The sequence below is a fragment of the Giraffa tippelskirchi genome, chromosome 12, assembly GCF_054371585.1.
Source record: "Giraffa tippelskirchi isolate mGirTip1 chromosome 12, T2T-mGirTip1v1.2.pri, whole genome shotgun sequence".
Taxonomy (NCBI): domain Eukaryota; kingdom Metazoa; phylum Chordata; class Mammalia; order Artiodactyla; family Giraffidae; genus Giraffa; species Giraffa tippelskirchi.
Genome location: NC_137286.1, coordinates 80,291,761 through 80,310,321, shown reverse-complemented (window position 1 = coordinate 80,310,321; position 18,561 = coordinate 80,291,761). Strand labels below are relative to the sequence as shown.

The window sequence follows — 18,561 nt, the reverse complement described above, 5'->3', positions numbered from 1 at the left end:
TGGGCCCGACGGACAAATAGGGGTCCCAGGACAATGAGGTCCGCTGAACAGCCCGGAGGTCCCCTCTAGCTGTGATCAGAAATGCCCAGCAGCCCTGAAGCTGGCACGTGGATCCTCGTCCTGTTACCCGAGTTCCAAGGAACGTGCCCACAGCCAGCAGGGGTGTGGTTGGCCAGGGCCGCTCCCCATCGCCGCTAACTTCCGTTTAAACCTTGAAGGCCAGTCTCCTCCGTCCTTCCACTGAGGTCAGTCCCGTGGCCAGAGGCTCAACTAGACAGGGTGGCTCAAGGCCTGAGCGGACGCGAGGCTGAGGTCCAAGGTCCGGAGTCCTCCTGACGTGGGCATTGGCGGGCGGTGGGGAACTGGAAGCGGTTCTGACGGATGGGCCCACGTGGGAGGTGGGCCAGGCCCGGACCCAGAGCGGGTGGATGCTCACCCTCTCATAGGTGTCCTTGTAACGAAAGGCCACTTTTCATCTGCTCGGCTGCCTCCACGGGGCCTTGGCTGCTGTAAAAGTAGGGAATGAACTTGGGCTGTGTTCCTCCACCTGAGCAGTGGCGTGGAGACCAGACCCGCGTTCCGGAAGTCATCCCTGAGCACGAAGCACGCCTGCCTTCCAGCTAGGACTACAGTAAGGCACCCATTCATCCGGCTTCACCTTTTCCTATCTGTTCCCTAGGTCGTGTGGCACAAGGAACGCGTTTAACGAAGGAAAATTAACCCTGCAAGTAAACCAGGTTTCTTTCGAGATTATAGATAGATAATACAGATTATATAGGGCTTCTCTTGTGGCTCAGAGGGTAAAGAATCTGCCTTTAACGCAACAGACGTGGATTGGATCCCTGGGTCGGGAAGATCCCTTGGAGAACGTAATGACAACCCACTCCAGTATTCTTGCTGGAGATTTCCATGGACCGAGGAGCCTGGTGGGCTACAGTCTATGGGGTCACAAAGAGTCTGACGTGACTGAATGACTAACACTAACACTAACACTATCTGTTTCCTATCTTCACCAGTAATGTTAAAGGTGTACTCTAGAAGGTACGTTCCTGAAGCAATCTGAAGAATATTTACACTGAATATAGAATTTTGGATTGGCAGATTTTTTTTTTTTTTCTTCTACCACTTGAAATTTCTTGTACCACTTTTTTTGACCTCCTCTGTTTCAAGAATGATGCTGTATTTCTAATGGTTTTCCTCTGTGACATTTTTTCAGATTCTTTTTTTTTTTTTTAACTTTGTCTTTAGTTTTCAGAAGTTTAATTATAATGCATATTAGCATGGATTCCTTTGGGTTTACCCAGTTTAACGTCCATCATAACTTATTGGGCTTCCCCTGTGGCTCAGTGGTTAAGAATCTGTTTGCAATGCAAGAGATGTTGGTTTGATCCCTTGGTCTGGAAGATCCCCTGGAGGAGGGCATAGCAATCCACTCCAGTATTCTTTCCTGGAGAATCCTGCGGACTGAGGAACCTGGCAGGCTACAGTCCATAGAGTCACAGAGTTTATCACGATTGAAGTGACTGAGCATGCATAAATTGTTAGAATTTTAAGTTTGAATATCCTGCTATGTTTCAGATGTTTTCACCCATTATTTGGGTACTTTTTCAGTCCTGTAGGTTTTCTTCTTTCTAAGACCTTGAAGACATACATGTTGTGATTTTGTTGCAGTTCCAAACATCCCTAAGTCTTTGTTCATTTTTTTTTTAATTTAAATGTATTTACTCTCTCGTTCAGATTGGATAATATCTATTATTCAGTCTTCCACTCACTTCCTTCTGTCTGCTCCATTCTGATGTTAACCCTGACTACTGAATTTTTGTTGTTGTATTCTTGAGTTTTAAAGGTTTTATTTGGTTCTACTTTAAATCTTCTATGTCTTTGAAGAAACTATTGCAGAAGCTTTCTGTTTTTTTCATTTGTTTCCATTGTATTCATAATTGCTAATTGAAGCATTTTTATCATGGTTGTTAAAAATCTAATTTTAAATTGGATTTAGGTTTTAAATTAGATTTAACATCTGTGCCATCTTGATGTTGACATCTGCTGATTGGTTTTCTCATTTAAATTGAGGTTTTCTTGATTCTTAGTATGATGAAAGATTTATCAGTTAATCCTGGCCATTTTTGTATTTTATCTGAGATTCTAAATCTTATATAAAACTTCTATTTTAGGTGATTTTCTTTAATGTTTCTCTGGCAAGGGAAAAAGGGATTTCACCTCATTGTTTCCAGATGAATGTAGAAATCTGAGTTTCCTTCTCAGTCTCTGGTGACATCTGAAATAGGGAGAAGGGATTTCTAGTTAATGCTGAAGGGAGGGCTCGAGGTCCATGTCACTGCCATGGCCCCACCAATACTACTGTAAGCAAGCTCATGGTGAGCCATTGGGAATGAAATTGCTAACACTCTACACCGTCTATGCAGGGGTATTGGTATGGGTTGCCCCGGGCTCTCCAGAGTGGAAGTTTGGGCTCTGTGATCAGCTGTTGCTAGTATAGCGAGTGTGGCAATCGTGTTTTCTGTTTTACTCCAATCGATTAGACTGGTTGTTGTCTACGTGTTTTCTGCCTTGTTAGGCTGTCCCTTTCATTGTTTTTTTTTGGTTTGTTTGTTTGTTTTACACCTAGAGAGAGCACATTTTTGTTGGCTTTTTGGTGTGTGTGCTTATTGGTATTTCTAGATTGCTAGCTTTTTCAGTTCCCAGTTTTGTGTATAAGAGACAAAAGACAAAAAGAAATTGGTCAATGTGTGTGATCATGTAGTTCCTCAGGTCCCAGTTTCCTTGATGGTCTGCCTTTTTTTAATTTTTATACTTTGAAGAGTATTTTTATTTTGTTTTGTAATAATCCCTATTGTTTTTAGTTGAGCTTTGCAGGAAGAGTAGTGAAAATTATATTCCATCTTACAACTTCTTGAAAGTGAAAGATGGAGTATACTATGATTGTAATTGTGATAATGATGATGATAATTTCTGGTTTTACTCTCACATTTAATGCTTTTTGAATTATTCCCTATTTGATGAATTGCTTGTGATGCTCTATGCTGATTTTCCCTGTTTCTTGACTGTATTTTTAACTTAGAAATTTCCTATTTGCAACTTTTTTGATCTTTGGTGGAATTAAAACATTTTGGAATTGTCCATTTTTCTAGATTATTGATTGAAAAATTTGACAAGTCAGAATATATTTCTACTATATACTGTTAAAACTATTTTATATGCTATTTTATTGTATATGCTGCATTTATTTTTCAGAAGGATTTTATAAATTTCAATCCTAATACTTTATATAAATATGTGTGTCTTTGTTTTCATTATAATATCTACATTTTATTTTTATTTGCTAATTTAGAAACATTTTTGTCTACAGTGTTTTATTTGTAAGTAATAGGCAGCATATGATAACAGAAGCACTGTTGTAGAACAGAGCTGAACCAAGTTCTGATTTCAAGTCAATTTTGCCACCAATTTAGTATCTTAATATCTGCCATGAACAAAACTTCACACCTTATCTATTCTGTAGCAGCTTTATCTTTAAAATGTCCATGGGATTGTCCCAAAAAGAATACTGGAGTGGCTTACCATTTCCTCCTCCAGGAAATCTTCCTGACCCAGGGATCAAACCCATGTCTCCTGTGTCTCCTGCATTGGCAGGTGGATTCTTTACCACTGAACCATCTGGAAAGCCCAAAACCTTCAGACAATAAAGTTATTTATCTAAAACTACAGCAAAATGACAAAGCAAGATTATCTTTAGAAACCTAAGGAACTCTGCTTTAACTATATTTCTGGATCATATGAAAAATAAATCAGAGATCTATTAACTCTAACAGCACTTATAGAATATTTCTGTCTTTGTCAATTTTGTAGTTAATTTTCATTGTGGATTTTCCTTTGACATATATGTTTTTTATTATTGCTTTAAATACTTTTATTATTTTTAGAAGAATAGCTGTTTAAGTGGTTATATTTGAGGCATTATATTTTTTTGCATTTTCTTTTTTTTTACTTTTAATTAGTGGATAAGTGCTTTACAATACTGTGTTGGTTTCTGCCATGCATGAACATGAATCATCCATAGGTATACATACGTCCCCTTCCTCTTGAACCTCCCTCCCACCTCCCAACCCATCTCACCCCTCTAGGTAAATGGTGCATGTATACTCAGCCATAAAAAGAAACACATGTGAGTCAATTATAATGAGTAGATGAACCTAGAGCTTATTACATAGAGTGAAGTTAAGTCAGAAAGAGAAAAAAGAAATACCATATATTAATGAATATATATGGAATCTAGAAAGATGGTACTGATGGACCTGTTTGCAGGGCAGTAATGGAGATGCAGACATAGAGAACAGACTTGTGGATACAGTGAGGGAAGGAGAGGGTGGGACAAATTGAGAGGGAAGCATGGAAACATATATATTGCCATCTGTAAAATTAAATACCCAGTGGGGATTTCCTGTATGATACAGGGAGCTTAAATCCGGTGCTCTCAAGTGCTATGTTTTTACAAATTTTGGTACACAGTGGAGAGATTTCTTCCAGCCAAGCTTACATTTTTATCACTGCTGGGTGCAATGAATCAATCTATTTGAAATCCTAGTTATCAGATTCCCCCACTTATGTCTTAACTATGTCCAAATGTTTTTATTTTAATTTTCCTTTTCTTCTCTGATATGAGTCTAGATACCTGAGTAGTCAATGTGTTATCCCATTTTATTTATTTGTCTAGAATAATTATATCTGTTTTTGAAGAGATTATGTCTTACTGCTTATCACAAATTAAAAAAAATATTAGTTTAAGAAAAGCAAATATACTTATCTGATTTTATATCATTAGATCATGTTTAGGAACCTTTGGTCAGTACTGCCTGCCCCTTTGTATCTTATAATTGAGAAAAATGTGAACTAATCTTTAAACAACTGGGCAAAATTGCTGGATTTAACTTATAGATATGCTTTTTGTGTAAGTTCTGCATGGTTCAATTATTTTTTAATGAAATAGACTTTCAGTGAAATTTTATTCTATTAAACACACATTATTTATTACATAGATCGGTCTAAGCTCTAAACCAAAACTTTGGACAAGTTCAGTGTAAGCATTATAAGTTGCCAAGAGTAAACCCAGAAGAGCAAGAGGAGAAGGGTATGACAGAGGATGAGATGGTTGGATGGCATCACTGACTTGATGAACATGAGCTTGAGCAAGCTCCGGGAGTTGGTGATAGACAGGGAAGCCTGGAGTGCTACAGTCTATGGTGTCACAAATAGTTGGACATGACTGAGCGACTGAACTGACCTGAATCCCAGAAGAACACTTAAATTTACTTGGATATCTCTGAGGGAGGCTGTGAGCAGGGGAGCCTCCTAGGGAGAAGTCAAATATAAGTTAATACTTGAAAAGTAAATTGGGATTATTGAAACAGGGGAGCAGGTGATGAGCTCACAACTGTCACTTTCTTCATCTGCAGAAACATCCTCATCAAAGTCATGGGTGTCTGAAGCTTAGAAGAGTCACTTTCCTCTTACCACATATTTCCAAACCACAGGGCCATCACTGTTTCCTAATAATTCCTACTTCTATGAAATAATTAACATCGGGTGTGCAAATATCTCCCATAAATAAAAACTCCTCTAAAGCTATGATTTTAGGAGACATTCTAATCTATCTAGCCTATGATTATACACTAAGAAGTCTAATCCATGAAAACAAGTTGCTCTGAAGAATGAGATCATTGCCCTTAAACTAATTAGAGCTATATTCTTCAGGAAGGGAAGCACTCTTGAAAGGGTTAACATGTGGAGGAGCTACTCATAGACTGATCACAAAGGATGGTCCATTTCCAGAGGCTACAAATACCCTTCCTTTCTTCTCCCCAACAGTTTCTTCTTAATTATTGATATTTAAAATATTTCATCTTCAGCTTTGTTCTTCAGAATTTGGACATGGTTTCATTTTTTTCCCTTAATTGTATTTTATTAGAGAAAAAACAAGAGAGCATTTTATTTGCTCTTTTTCTATAGAAATGATTCTTTTGAGAACTTTTCTCATCTCTATGTTTTTTATTCTGACTTGTTAATTTCTCAATGACTTCTTTTCAGTAAGCTGCCTCATTTATAGAATCTTGTAAATGTCAACAACATCAACTACACAAATGCCTTTGAACTCCTTAAGGACTTCCTTTTCTATAGTTGCTTCTGAGTGCTAAGCTAACTTTCCATTGATCTGTTTTCCCTTCCTTTTAAACTCCCTCTTCTGCTAGTCACTCCCTCTGTTTACCCACTCAGCTACTAACTCCTTTTCACTTTAAACTTCTTTTTATTAGGACTCATGCAGACTCTGCCATGTTCTCATGCTGTTTCTCAGTAGCTGGCCTCTTGGAGCTTCAGATTATTGATCATTCTGAAGATCAGAAATTAAGCTAAAATTCCTCTGCTTCACTGTGTTATTATTCATGTTAGGTTTCAATTCAGCATTTCCAACTGCGTTTCACTGTATGGAAAGTATCACCTACATTAATTTATGGACTATTTATTAGTAACTAATATACTCAAAAGGAGCCTATAGAGTTTAATTGTTCAACTAGTCTTGAATATATTGCTGTATAATTTAAAGATGAGGATACATTCAGAAATGTTAAGTGATTTGAAGTAAGTTTGAGTAGTGAGTTTGTGAAAAGATAGAAAATACACCAGATTTTGTGACTCCTGATTTACAAAGTTTTTCAGTTTACTATAAATTATATCAGTACATATATTTATTAATAGTTAGCACTGTTTTATAATATAGGTATTTAAAGCTTTTATATCTGTACAGTCATTGTTTAAACAGAAAAAAATATGTAGATTTTGGTATTATCCTCCTAATAGTAGTCCTATGATACAATGAAAGCTATACTTTCATTTTCAAATAGTACCTCAATATCAGACAATATTAATAATAGGTTACTGATATTTATGGGCTTTCCAGGTAGCACAATGGTAAAGAATCCACTTGCCAATGCACAAGACACAAGAGGCATGAGTTCGATCCCTGGGTTTGGAAGATCCCCTGGAGTAAGAAATGGCAACCTACTCCAGTACTCTTGCCTGGAAAATTCCATGGACAGAGGAGCCTGGTAGGATACAGTCCATGGGGTCACAGAGTCAGGCAAGACTGAGTTCATACACACACACACACACACACACACACACACACCCTCATGTTTATATTTTTACATGGTGATTTAAATTATTTTTTCTTGCTTTTCCCTGATTTTGGAAACTGTAAAAGTCACTGATGATTTTCCTAAAATAGAACAAATGCTTTATTTTATTGTAATTTTCACAGATACCCTGAATTGCTTAGAAAAATCCCCTCACTCTCAAGTTCCTTGATTTGAAAAATGAGTTCTAGATATTTCCTCATAGTGAAAGAATAAACAATTAAAAACATTAGAATACTGCAGTATGATTTTCGGTTGGTTTTCAGACCCTGAAATCCCCATCTTGTTGGAATTACTTAGCTTTTACTTGAAAATTTCTAAGGCCAACACTTATTTAAAGAGGAAAAAATGAAATTTCTTAATATGTACAATTTCTACTATAAAACTCTGATTTCAATTTCACTAAAGAAAATTTTCTTTTATTCTAGAAGCAATTCCCTGTTGGTGCCTCAGAATGAATAAGTATCTCCCTGTGAATATTTTCTTTTCTTTTTATTTGTCTCTCCATGTTTCTAGGATTGAATCTCTGAATCATTCTAACCAATGTGTTAAGGATTCAAATCACATCCTTTTGCTTCAGCTACCCACAAAATTACCACTTTCTAGTTTGTATTTGAAATATTTCTCTGTGGAGAATGTTATAATCTACACATTCTGGTGGAACTCTACAAAGACAGTGACATGACTGTTGACATTTACCATGCTCTGAAATGCTGTCTTATACAGGAATAGACTTCCTACTAGCATATGTTTTTGGAACAACTCCTTCCAAATTCCAAATATTAGTACTTTTCATTTCTCTCATCTCTTAGAACTTAAATGGAATTGAGCAATAATATATTTGTCATAAAAACATTCCACATAATTTTTAATTATGTATTTTATAAAAGTGTTATTTTTGAAGTTTATTCTCTTTTTTTTTTTGGCCATCTTGGTATTGAATGTATAAAATATAATTTTAAATATTAAGTCTGTTTGAAAATGTAGATTGAACCATTCAGTCAAATCTCCTATAAGTAGCATATCTTTACATAACTATATGTTCATGTATTAATTACCATTGTTAAGATATAATGTTATTTTTTTAGATGTAGGCTTTTTCCTTCATCAGGAATAAATAGTTACAGAATCATGACTACTGAATTTGAAACTCATAATTGTAAATTCAGTTAAAGCCCAAAGTTTGATATCAGCTATGCACTTTTAGATAATTGAAAAGCAACAAGTTATATTTAATGTGTTTCATTCTTTTCAAAAGAACAAAATTTCTCAATCCAAGAAGAAGGTATAACAGTTATAAATATATATGCACCCAACATATGAGCACCTAAATACATAAGACAAATGCTAACAGCCATAAAAGGGGAAGTCAACAGTAACATAATAATAGTAGGGACTTTAACACCCCAATTTCATCAATGGACAGGTCATCCAGGCATCAAATTAATAAGGAAGCACAAGCCTTAGACCAGATAGACTTAATTGATATATATAAACATTCCATCCAAAAGCAGCAGAACACATTTTCTTCTCAAGTGCACATGGAACGTTCTCCAAGATAGGTCACATCTTGGGTCACAAATCAAGCATTGGTAAATTTAAGAAAACTGAAATCATATCAAGCATCTTTTCTGTCCAAAACACTGTGAGAATAGAAATTGATTACAGGAAAGAAAAAAAAAAACTGTAAAAAACACAATCATAGATGTAAGGACAGAATTTTGAATTATGGGGAGAGAAGCCAAGGGTGGGATGATATGAGAGGATTGTACTGAAACATGTATATTACCATATGTAAAACAAATGACTAGTGCAAGTCTGATGCATGAAGCAGGGCACTCAAAGCTGGTGCTCTGGGACAACCCAAGGGGTGTGATGGGGAGAGAGGTGGGAAGGGTGTTCAGGATAGTGGGACACAAGCGCACCCATAGCTGATTCATGTTGATGTATGGCAAAACCCACCACAATGCTGTAAAGTAATTAGCCTCCAATTAAAATAAATAAAATAATTAAAAAAAATCACCTGGAGGCAAAGCAATATATTACTAAACAACCAATGGATCACTGAAGAAATCGAGGAGGAAATTGCAAAAATATCCAAAGACAAATGACAACAAGTACACAACAATCCAAAAATCTATGAGATGCAGCAAAAACAGTTCTAAAAGGGAAGTTTATAGTAGTACAATCTTTTATCAGGAAGTAAGAAAAATCTCAGATAAATAACCTAGCCTTAGACGTAAAGCAGGTAGAGAAAGAAGAACAAACAGAATCTAAACTTAGTAGAAAGAAAGAAACATCATAAATATCAGAGCAGAAATAAAAAGAGAATTGAAGGAAAACAATAGCAACAATCAATGAAACTGAAAACTAGTTCTTTGAGAAGATAAACAAATGGTAAACCTTTAGCCAGATTCACCAAGAAAAAAGGGAGAGAACTCAAATCAATAAAATTAGAAATGAAAAAGAAGTTACAATTGACAACATAGAAATATAAATAATCACAAGAAACTATCACAGGCAACTATATGCTAATAAAATGGAACCTAGAAAAATGGAAAAATTCTTAAAAAGGTACAATCTCCCAAGACTGAACCAGGAGAAAAGAGAAAGTATGAACAGACCAGTCAGAAATAATGAAATTGAAAGTGCAATTAAAAAAAAAAAAAACTTCCAACAAACAAAAGTTCAGGACCCGAAGGCATCACAGATGAAACCTATCAAACATTTAGGAAAAAACACCTAGCCTTCTTCAACTATTCTGAAAAAAAAAAAATGCAGAAGAATGCACATTCCCAAGCTCATTCTATGAGGTGATCATCACCCTGATACCAAAACCAGATAAAGATAGCACACACACACACAAATAAAGAAAATTAGAGGACAGCAACACAGATGATCATAGATGCAAAAATACTTAAGAAAACATCATAACCCAACAACACATTAAAAATATCATGCATCATGATCAAGTGGGATTTATCCCAGGGATGCAAAGATTCTTCAACTTATGCAAATCAATCAATTATAGACAAAATGAAAAATATATTAACAAAATGAAAAATAAAAGATATATGATCACCTAAATAGATGTAGGAAAAGCTTTTGATAAAATTCAACACCCACTTATGACAAAATTTCTCCATAGAGTGCACATAGAAGGAATATACTTCAACATAATAAAGGCCATATACAGCAAATGCATAAAATGCATAACAAAAGTCTTTCTCAACAGTGAAAGATGGAAAGCATTTCCTCTAAGATCAGGAATAAGACAAGGATGTCCTCTGTCTCCACATTTATTCAGCATAATTTTTGAAGTCCAAGTTATGGCAATCAGAGAAGAAAAAGAGATAAAAGGAATGCAAATTGGAAAAAGAAAAAAAGAAGTAAAACTGTCACTGCTTGCAGGTGACATGATACTATATTTAGAAAATCCTTAAGATGCTACCAGAAAGCTACTAGAGCTCATAAATGAATTTGGTAAAGTTGCAAGTAAACAAAATTTATACACAGAAATTGCTTGCATTCCTATACACTAACAATGAAAGATCAAAAAGAGAAATTAAGAAAGAAATACCATTTACCACCACATCCTAAAGAATAAAATAACTAGGAATAAACCTACCTAAGGAGGCAAAAGACTTGAACTTAGAAAACTATAAAATAATAATAAAAGAAATTAAAGATGACACAAGCAGATGGAGAGATATACAATGTTCTTGGATTGGAAGAATCAAACTGTCAAAATGGCTCTACCACCCAAAGTAATCTATAGTTTCAGTGCAATCCCTATCAAATTACCAATAGCATTTTTCACAGAATTAGAACAAAAAGTTTACAATTTGTATGGAAACACAAAAGATCCCAAATAGCCAAAGCAAGCTTAAGAAAGAAAACAGAGCTGGAGGAATCAGTCTCCCTGACTTCAGACTATACTTCAAAGCTGTAGCATCAGAACAGTATGGCACTGGCATGAAAACAGAAATACAGATAAATGGAATAGGAGAGAAAGTCCAGAGATAAATCCACACACCTATGGTCGCATAATATATTACAGAGAGAAAAGAATATACAATGGAGAATAAACAGTGCCTTCAATAAGTGTGCTGGGAAAAATAGATACATATAAAAGAATGAAATTAAAACATTCTCTAACACCATAAGCAAAAATAAACTCAAAATGGACTGAAGACCTAAATGTAAGGTCAGATATTATAAAACAGATGAAAACAGGCAGAACATTCTTTGACATACATTTCAGGAAGATAATTTGATACATCTCCTAGAGTAATGAAAATAAAAACAAAAGTTAAAAAAAATAAAAAGGCTCCTAATTAAATTTAAAAGCTTTTGCCAAGAAAAGGAAATCATTAACAATACAAAACAAGCTAACAAACAAAAAAACTAACAGAATGGGTGAAAATACTTGCAAACAAAGTAATCAGCAAGGAATTAATCTCCAAAATATACAAATGGCTCATGCAGTTCAATATATATTTAAAAAAAAATACAGAAACACCAACCCTATAAAAATTATTGCAAGGTCTAAATAGACACTTCTCCAAAGACATACAGATGGCTAAAAAGCACGTGAAGATTATGCCCAATATCAATAATTACTAGAGAAATCCAAATCAAAACTACAAAGTGATGTCAACTCATACTTCCAATAATCGCCATCATCAAAAAATCTACAAACAATGAATGCTGGAAAGGCTGTGGAGAAAAGGGAACACACCTACACTTTTGGTGGGAATGCAAATTGGCACAGCAGCTATGGAGGACAGTGTGAAGGTTCCTTAAAAAATTAAAGCTATTATATGATCCAACAGTCCCATTCCTGGGCATATATCCAGATATAGCCTTATTTGAAAAGATATATGTACCTCAGTGTTCACTGAAGCACTATTCACAATAGCCAGCACATGGAAGCAACCTACATGTCTACTGACAGAGCGATGGATAAAGAAGATATGGTACATGTATACAATGGAATATTACTTAGCCATAAAAATGAAAAATGCAACTTGCACTAACATAGAATGGCACAGAAATTGTCATGCCGAGTGAAATAAGTCAGACTTATTCCAAAGTCATATGATATTGCTTATATGTGGAATGTAAAAAAAGATGATGCAAATGATCCTATTTACAAAACAGAAATATAGTCATCGATGTAGAAAACAAACTTATGGCTACCAGTGGGGAAAGAAGGGGGAAGGGATAAATTGGGAGACTGAAACTGACGAAGACATACTATTATATATAAAGTCATTAACTAATAAGAAACCACTATATACCACAGGAAACACTACTCAACATTTTATAATGACCTATATGGGAATTGAATCTAAAAACTAGTGGATATATATATACATATAACTGATTCAAATTATAACTGATAACAACATACTGGTTCCAAATCAGGAAAGGAGTATGTTAAAGCTGTATATCGTCACCCTGCTTATTTAACTTATATGCAGAGTACATCATGTGAAATGCCAGCCTGGATGAAGCACAAGCTGGAATCAAGATTGCCGGAAGAAATATCAATAACCTCAGATATGCAGATGACACCACCCTTATGGCAGAAAGCAAAGAACTAAAGAGCCTTTTAATGAAAGTGAAAGAAGAGAGTGAAAAAGTTGGCTTAAAACTCATATTCAAAAAACTAAGATCATGGCATCTGGTCCCATCACTTCATGGCAAATAGATGGGGGAAAATTGGAAACAATGAGAGATTTAATTTTTTTGGACTCCAAAATCACTGCAGATGGTGACTGTTGCCATGAAATTAAAAGACGCTTGCTCCTTGGAAGAAAAGCTATGACCAATATAGACAGCATATTAGAAAGCACAGACATTATTACTTTGCTAACAAAGGTCCATCTAGTCAAAGCTACAGTTTTTCCAGTAGTCATGTATGGATGTGAGAGTTGGACGATAAAGAAAGCTGAGTGCCAAGGAATTGATGCTTTTTTTTTGTTTTTTTCTGCATGTAGATTTTATTTTTATTTTATTTTTTTAATTGGAGGCTAATTACAACATTGTGGTGCTTTTCGCCATACATTCACATGAATCAGCCATGGGTGTACGTGTGTTCCCCATCCTGATCATGCTTTTGAACTGTGGTGTTGAAGACACTTGAGATTCCCTTGGACTGCAAGGCGATCCAACCAGTCCATCCTAAAGGAAATCAGTCCTGAATATTCATCGGAAGGACTGATGCTGAAGCTGAAACTCCAATACTTTGGCCACCTGATGTGAAGAACTGACTCATTGGAAAAGACCCTGATGCTGAGAAAGACTGAAGGCGGGAAGAAAAGGGGATGACAGAGAATATATGGTTGGATAGCATTACTGACACGATGGTCATGAGTTTGAGGAAGCTCTGGGTGTTGGACAAGGAAGTCTGGGTTGCTGCAGTCCATGGGATCCCAAAGCATTGGACATGACTGATTGACTGAACTGATCTGACAACTGATTCACCTTGCTGGACAACTGATTCACCTTGCTGTACAGCAGAAACTAACACAACATTGTAAATCAGCTGTATCCAATAAAATTATTTAAAAATTAAAAAGGTAAAAGAGCAAAATTTGTGCTAGATTTGTACAAACATGATAATTAAGAAGCAAAGTGCCCTCATTTATTAAAAAAAAAGCTGTGAATATTTTTCAGAATTCATCTCCCAGCATCATCGAGATCATCTGGGAACTGGTTAGAATTGCAAAATATCTTGCCCCCACCCCAGACCTAGTGAATTAAAATATGTTATTGGGTCCCAACACTCTGATTTAACAAGTCCTGCAGGTGATTCTTATGCAGCACAAATTGAGAACCAAAGTCTTAATAAGTCAGCTCTTAATGAGAAAGTAAGCTATTCTCAAAGAGTATGTAAGAATCAATAGAGATTTCATTTAGAATGTAAACTAGCTTGAAGAAAAATAATAAATAAAATCAGAGGGGAAAAAGTTGAATTTATCTTCATTTTTCATGAAAAGTCCTTTAGAAATTCCAAACATGTTTAGTTTTCTCTAGTCCTTATGAACTAATAATTGTAATGAAATTCATGGTGAGAATTTGAATTTTGGACCTCACATGGTAGTCTATGTTTGTTGAATATCATGACTTCAATCATTGGATCAGGTTACGCATAATTATTGATGGCCAGTTTTACTATTCATATTGTAAATACACAAATTAAAAAAAATCGTGGAAATGAATATTTAGCAATCGGCTCCTCAATGAGAATTTTGAAATGGGATTTATTTTCTTGGCTTTGTTAGCATTCAATGTATTACCCCTGCTCTAATAAAACTTGAATTTTCTCTCTCTGCTTACTGAATGAGCTGTTTGAAAGGCAAAGATCAAGAGCTTTGCTTAGCAAACAAGAACCAACAAACTTACAGCGGGTGTTGCTAGCCTGATATTCAAGTTTCATAGGGAAACAATTTGGAAACACATTAATGGAAGCAAGAATGTGAAAATTATATGTTTAGATTTATTACCTTTTGTGGCTATTTTTAAAGAAACTCATAGACTTTTGAGGATAATTTTTATAATTTGCCCTTGATCTTATAAAATGAATCTATTTATCTAATTTAGGTCTGATACTATCTTACTAAGTACTGTGAAATCCACATAAAAGACAGATATATACATAAAGTCTACATGAAAGACATATATTTAATTCAACGCCTTCTCACAGAAATCATTAAAAGCAGTTAGTAGAGCTAATCATCAAATTGACCAAAGTCTCCATCAGCAATGGAAGAAATTGCAGTGTGGGGCACACTAGTATAGGAGTCTGATTTTTTATTAAGTAAACATTTATTGGCAACTGTCTATAAGCTAGAGCATTGTTCTCAATGCGTAGTCACCATTAAGGCAGCACTGAAATCACCTATAAACTTATTAGAATGGGTAACTCACAGATGTGAAACTCTAGTCCTACTAAATGCTGGCAGGATTATTAAAATCACCTCTACATGGTTCCAATAAATATTACAGTTTTAGAAGTACTATCCCAAAGCTAAGCATTATATTAGTTACCAAGTGTAGGGACGGCAGAGCCTGGTGAGCTGCTGTCCATGGGGTCGCACAGAGTCGGACACGACTGAAGCGACTTAGCAGCAGCAGCAGCAGCAGTACCCAAGTAGAAAGGAAAGATGGAAGAAAGGGAGAGAAGGAATAAAGAGTGAAAGTTAGATGGTTAGATGGATAGATAACAATTAGATTTATACTCTCAACTTAGTCTTAGTCAAGGAGAAGAGACAGATTGCCAATAAATGTAAATTTACAGATTTCAAGAAGGATACATACCAGGTGCTTTAAGGATACTTTGGGACTCGTTGACAACTTATAGCAGAGAAAGCTATAAGTGAGTGAAAGCTTGTAAAGGGGATTCTTAGTACATTTCAGGTAAAGCCCTATCTCTGTCTTTATTCACTCCACTCCTTTGCTGCCTCTAGTTTAGATTATTTTTCTATATTTGGTGTGATAAATAACTTATGCTTACTGATTACTTAGTACTGGAAGCAGTGTTTGTCAGCATTGGAAGGATATGTAATCAAAGGAAATTAGGTGGATATTTTTATGTTTCAAAAACATTAATTTATGAATTACTTCAATTTAGTTTCAAGTAATAGTTTATTTAATTGAATGTATTAATTATAATTTGTTATGTCAAATAAGAAAAGAGGCATGGAAAGAGTGTCTGGTTCTCTCTAGCTATTCGGTCTACTAAGAGAGAAGACGATATGCATTCTCTCACCATGGTATCTAGTATATCATGGTATCTTCCCTTCATCCACATACTTTTTTTCCTACACAATTTGCTCAAATTCACTAAAATTTTTACCAGTGTGGGGGACTTTAGTGTCGATTTGTTTCATGAGATTGCAGTAAAAATAAAAAACAAAATATTACACACAAAACATTTTGAAGATAAAACAGGAATAAAATAATTTATCATTAGAGATGGAGATAACATAATGATTCATATAGCCTAATGTTTTTCTTTAGCACTCAAATCAACATAAATTGTATGGACTCTGTTTAGTTCAGTTCAGTTGCTCAGTCATGTCTGACTGTTTGCGACCCCACTGACTGCAGCAAGCCAGGCTTCCCTGTCCGTCACCAACTCCCGGAGCTTCTGTGTAAGACACAGACACAAAAGGAAGATAACCTTGTGAAACTGGCGGAAGGGACTGGAGTGACTCATCTACATATTCAGGACGGCCGAGGGCTGCCTGCACTCACTCATTTAAGGGAGACACGGAACTGGTTCTCCTTCAGAGCCTCTGAGAGAAAGCAACCCTATTGACATCTTGATTTCAGTCTTCTACTCTTCAGATTTCAGAGAGTCTATGTCTATTATTTTAAGCTCCCAAATTTGTCACAGTTCATGACAGCAGCCCCAGAAAATTATATATTTAGTATGAGAGACGTACTTCTTTTAAAAAATTCTCCTATCCTTCTTTCATTGGCCATCAATACATTTTTGAGAATGGAAATTGACATTGTACACTTACACATTTTATGTGTATACATTATATGCTTATACATTAAAAAAAAAATGCTTACCAGAATCTCTGTTGCAAAGTTATTGCTGGGGAATCTTTACCCCCAACTTTAGAATCCACTAAATTCGATTGACCTATGTGGGGTTCAGTGAAAAACAGAAACCATTATAGGTATTTTCTACCGGAAGAGATCTAGGGCGTTAGATGCTCACACAATTTTTAGGAGTGTTGAGGCAGCAGATTCTAGTCTGAAACTCATTGACTAAATCCTAATACAACTCAGCAATAATCTGCTAGCAGAGCAAACACTCTGAAGCAACCTCTTGGATTATGATTGAAGTGAAAGCTTCACCACTCTAACACTTGGCTTCTCGATAGCAAGGAAGCCGAAGAGCAGAACCAATGGTTTTGATTTAAGGTGTCGCTTCAGTCGTGTCAAACTCTTTCAGACCCCATGGACTATAGCCCACCAGGTTTCTCCACCCATGGGATTCTCCAGGCAAGAATACTAGAGTGATGAAAGCGTAGCCGAAAGTCTTGGCCTTATCTCTGGCTTTTTAATCAATTATGAATACATCTATGTGGCAAAACCAAAGTCATATGCAGAATTCTGTCTACAAGGAATTTTATAAATTGTATATTTCAGATTCCCAATATTTAGAAGAGCTTCACATTTGGTTTAAAGCTCTTCTGTTACCATCTTGGAATTTCTAATAATGACTGAATGATTTTGCGTTGGGCTCCCCAAATTATGTAGTGGATTCTGTCAACCCTGTAAAGAGCTCTGGCATGTTACCAGGATCTGATATTGCAAGGAAATTGGTTAGGGCTTTTATTTTGCTGTTTGCCTCTCTAAATCCTAATTCCAAGTATTCTATTATTTTGTTGTATTTTTTAATTTTTATTTTTACTGAAGTATTGTTGATTTACAATGTGTTAATCTCTGATGTACAGCAAAGTGACTGTTATATGTATATATATATATTCCTTTTCATATTCTTTTCCATTGTGGTTTATCATAGGATATTGAATATAGTTCCCAATGTGATACAGTAGGACCTTGTTTATCCATCCTATATCTACTAATCTACTAGTTTACGCCTGATAACCTCTAACTCCCAATCCTCTCCCACCTACCATTAATTCTATTGTGATATCAGCTCCAGGATCCTGACTGCTGGCTGTCACAATGTATGGCATCTCCCCAGATTCCTAGACTTGGAGCTCTGCCAGCATCCACGTGTGGCCATTCTCTAGAGTTCCATGATTCTCCTAATATGGCAAAACTTCTACTTTCATGGATACACATGCTCTTCCAATGCTGAAGTGCTCCTGCCTGTTCCAGACTTTTTTTTTTTCCTCTCTCATACTCAATTTCACCTGAAATTCATCCCACTTTAGTATATAGACAGATATCTTGTGCATTGATTCACTACCATAGTTTTTCTACCACCAGGCAAGTGAGATTATCATGCACTTAAGCTAGCATTACCATAGAGCTTTCCCAAAATTTATATCTTTAAAAAGGATGCTGTGTGTGTTAGAACTGTGTAATAGAAGGCCATTTGTAATCTGGTGTATACTGATCATACAGTAAATATACTGATAAGGGAAGACGGACACCTTGGTTCACATCCCAGTTCTGGGGTTAACTACTCATGAGACCTCTGGATATTCCTTTCTCTTTGTTTCTCAACCTATAAATTAGATGGGCTATACTAAATAGCCTATAAGTTCCTTTCCAACTCAGATTTTTTTCCTTTTATAAATATAATAATAAGTATATGTAGTCCCATAGATTTTGTTATTAAAAAATGCTAGTT

The 18,561-nt window shown here is 35.6% G+C and overlaps 1 long non-coding RNA gene across 1 annotated transcript in view; it reads left to right on the top strand.

Annotated features, from left to right (window-relative positions):
- Positions 1-382: 382 nt before the first annotated feature.
- LOC145528925 (uncharacterized) overlaps positions 383-18,561 on the top strand; it is a 58,816-nt gene continuing 40,637 nt past the window's right edge. The window contains exon 1 of the long non-coding RNA XR_014070795.1: positions 383-631. This is a non-coding gene — a long non-coding RNA (uncharacterized LOC145528925). The remainder of the gene's footprint in view (positions 632-18,561) is intronic.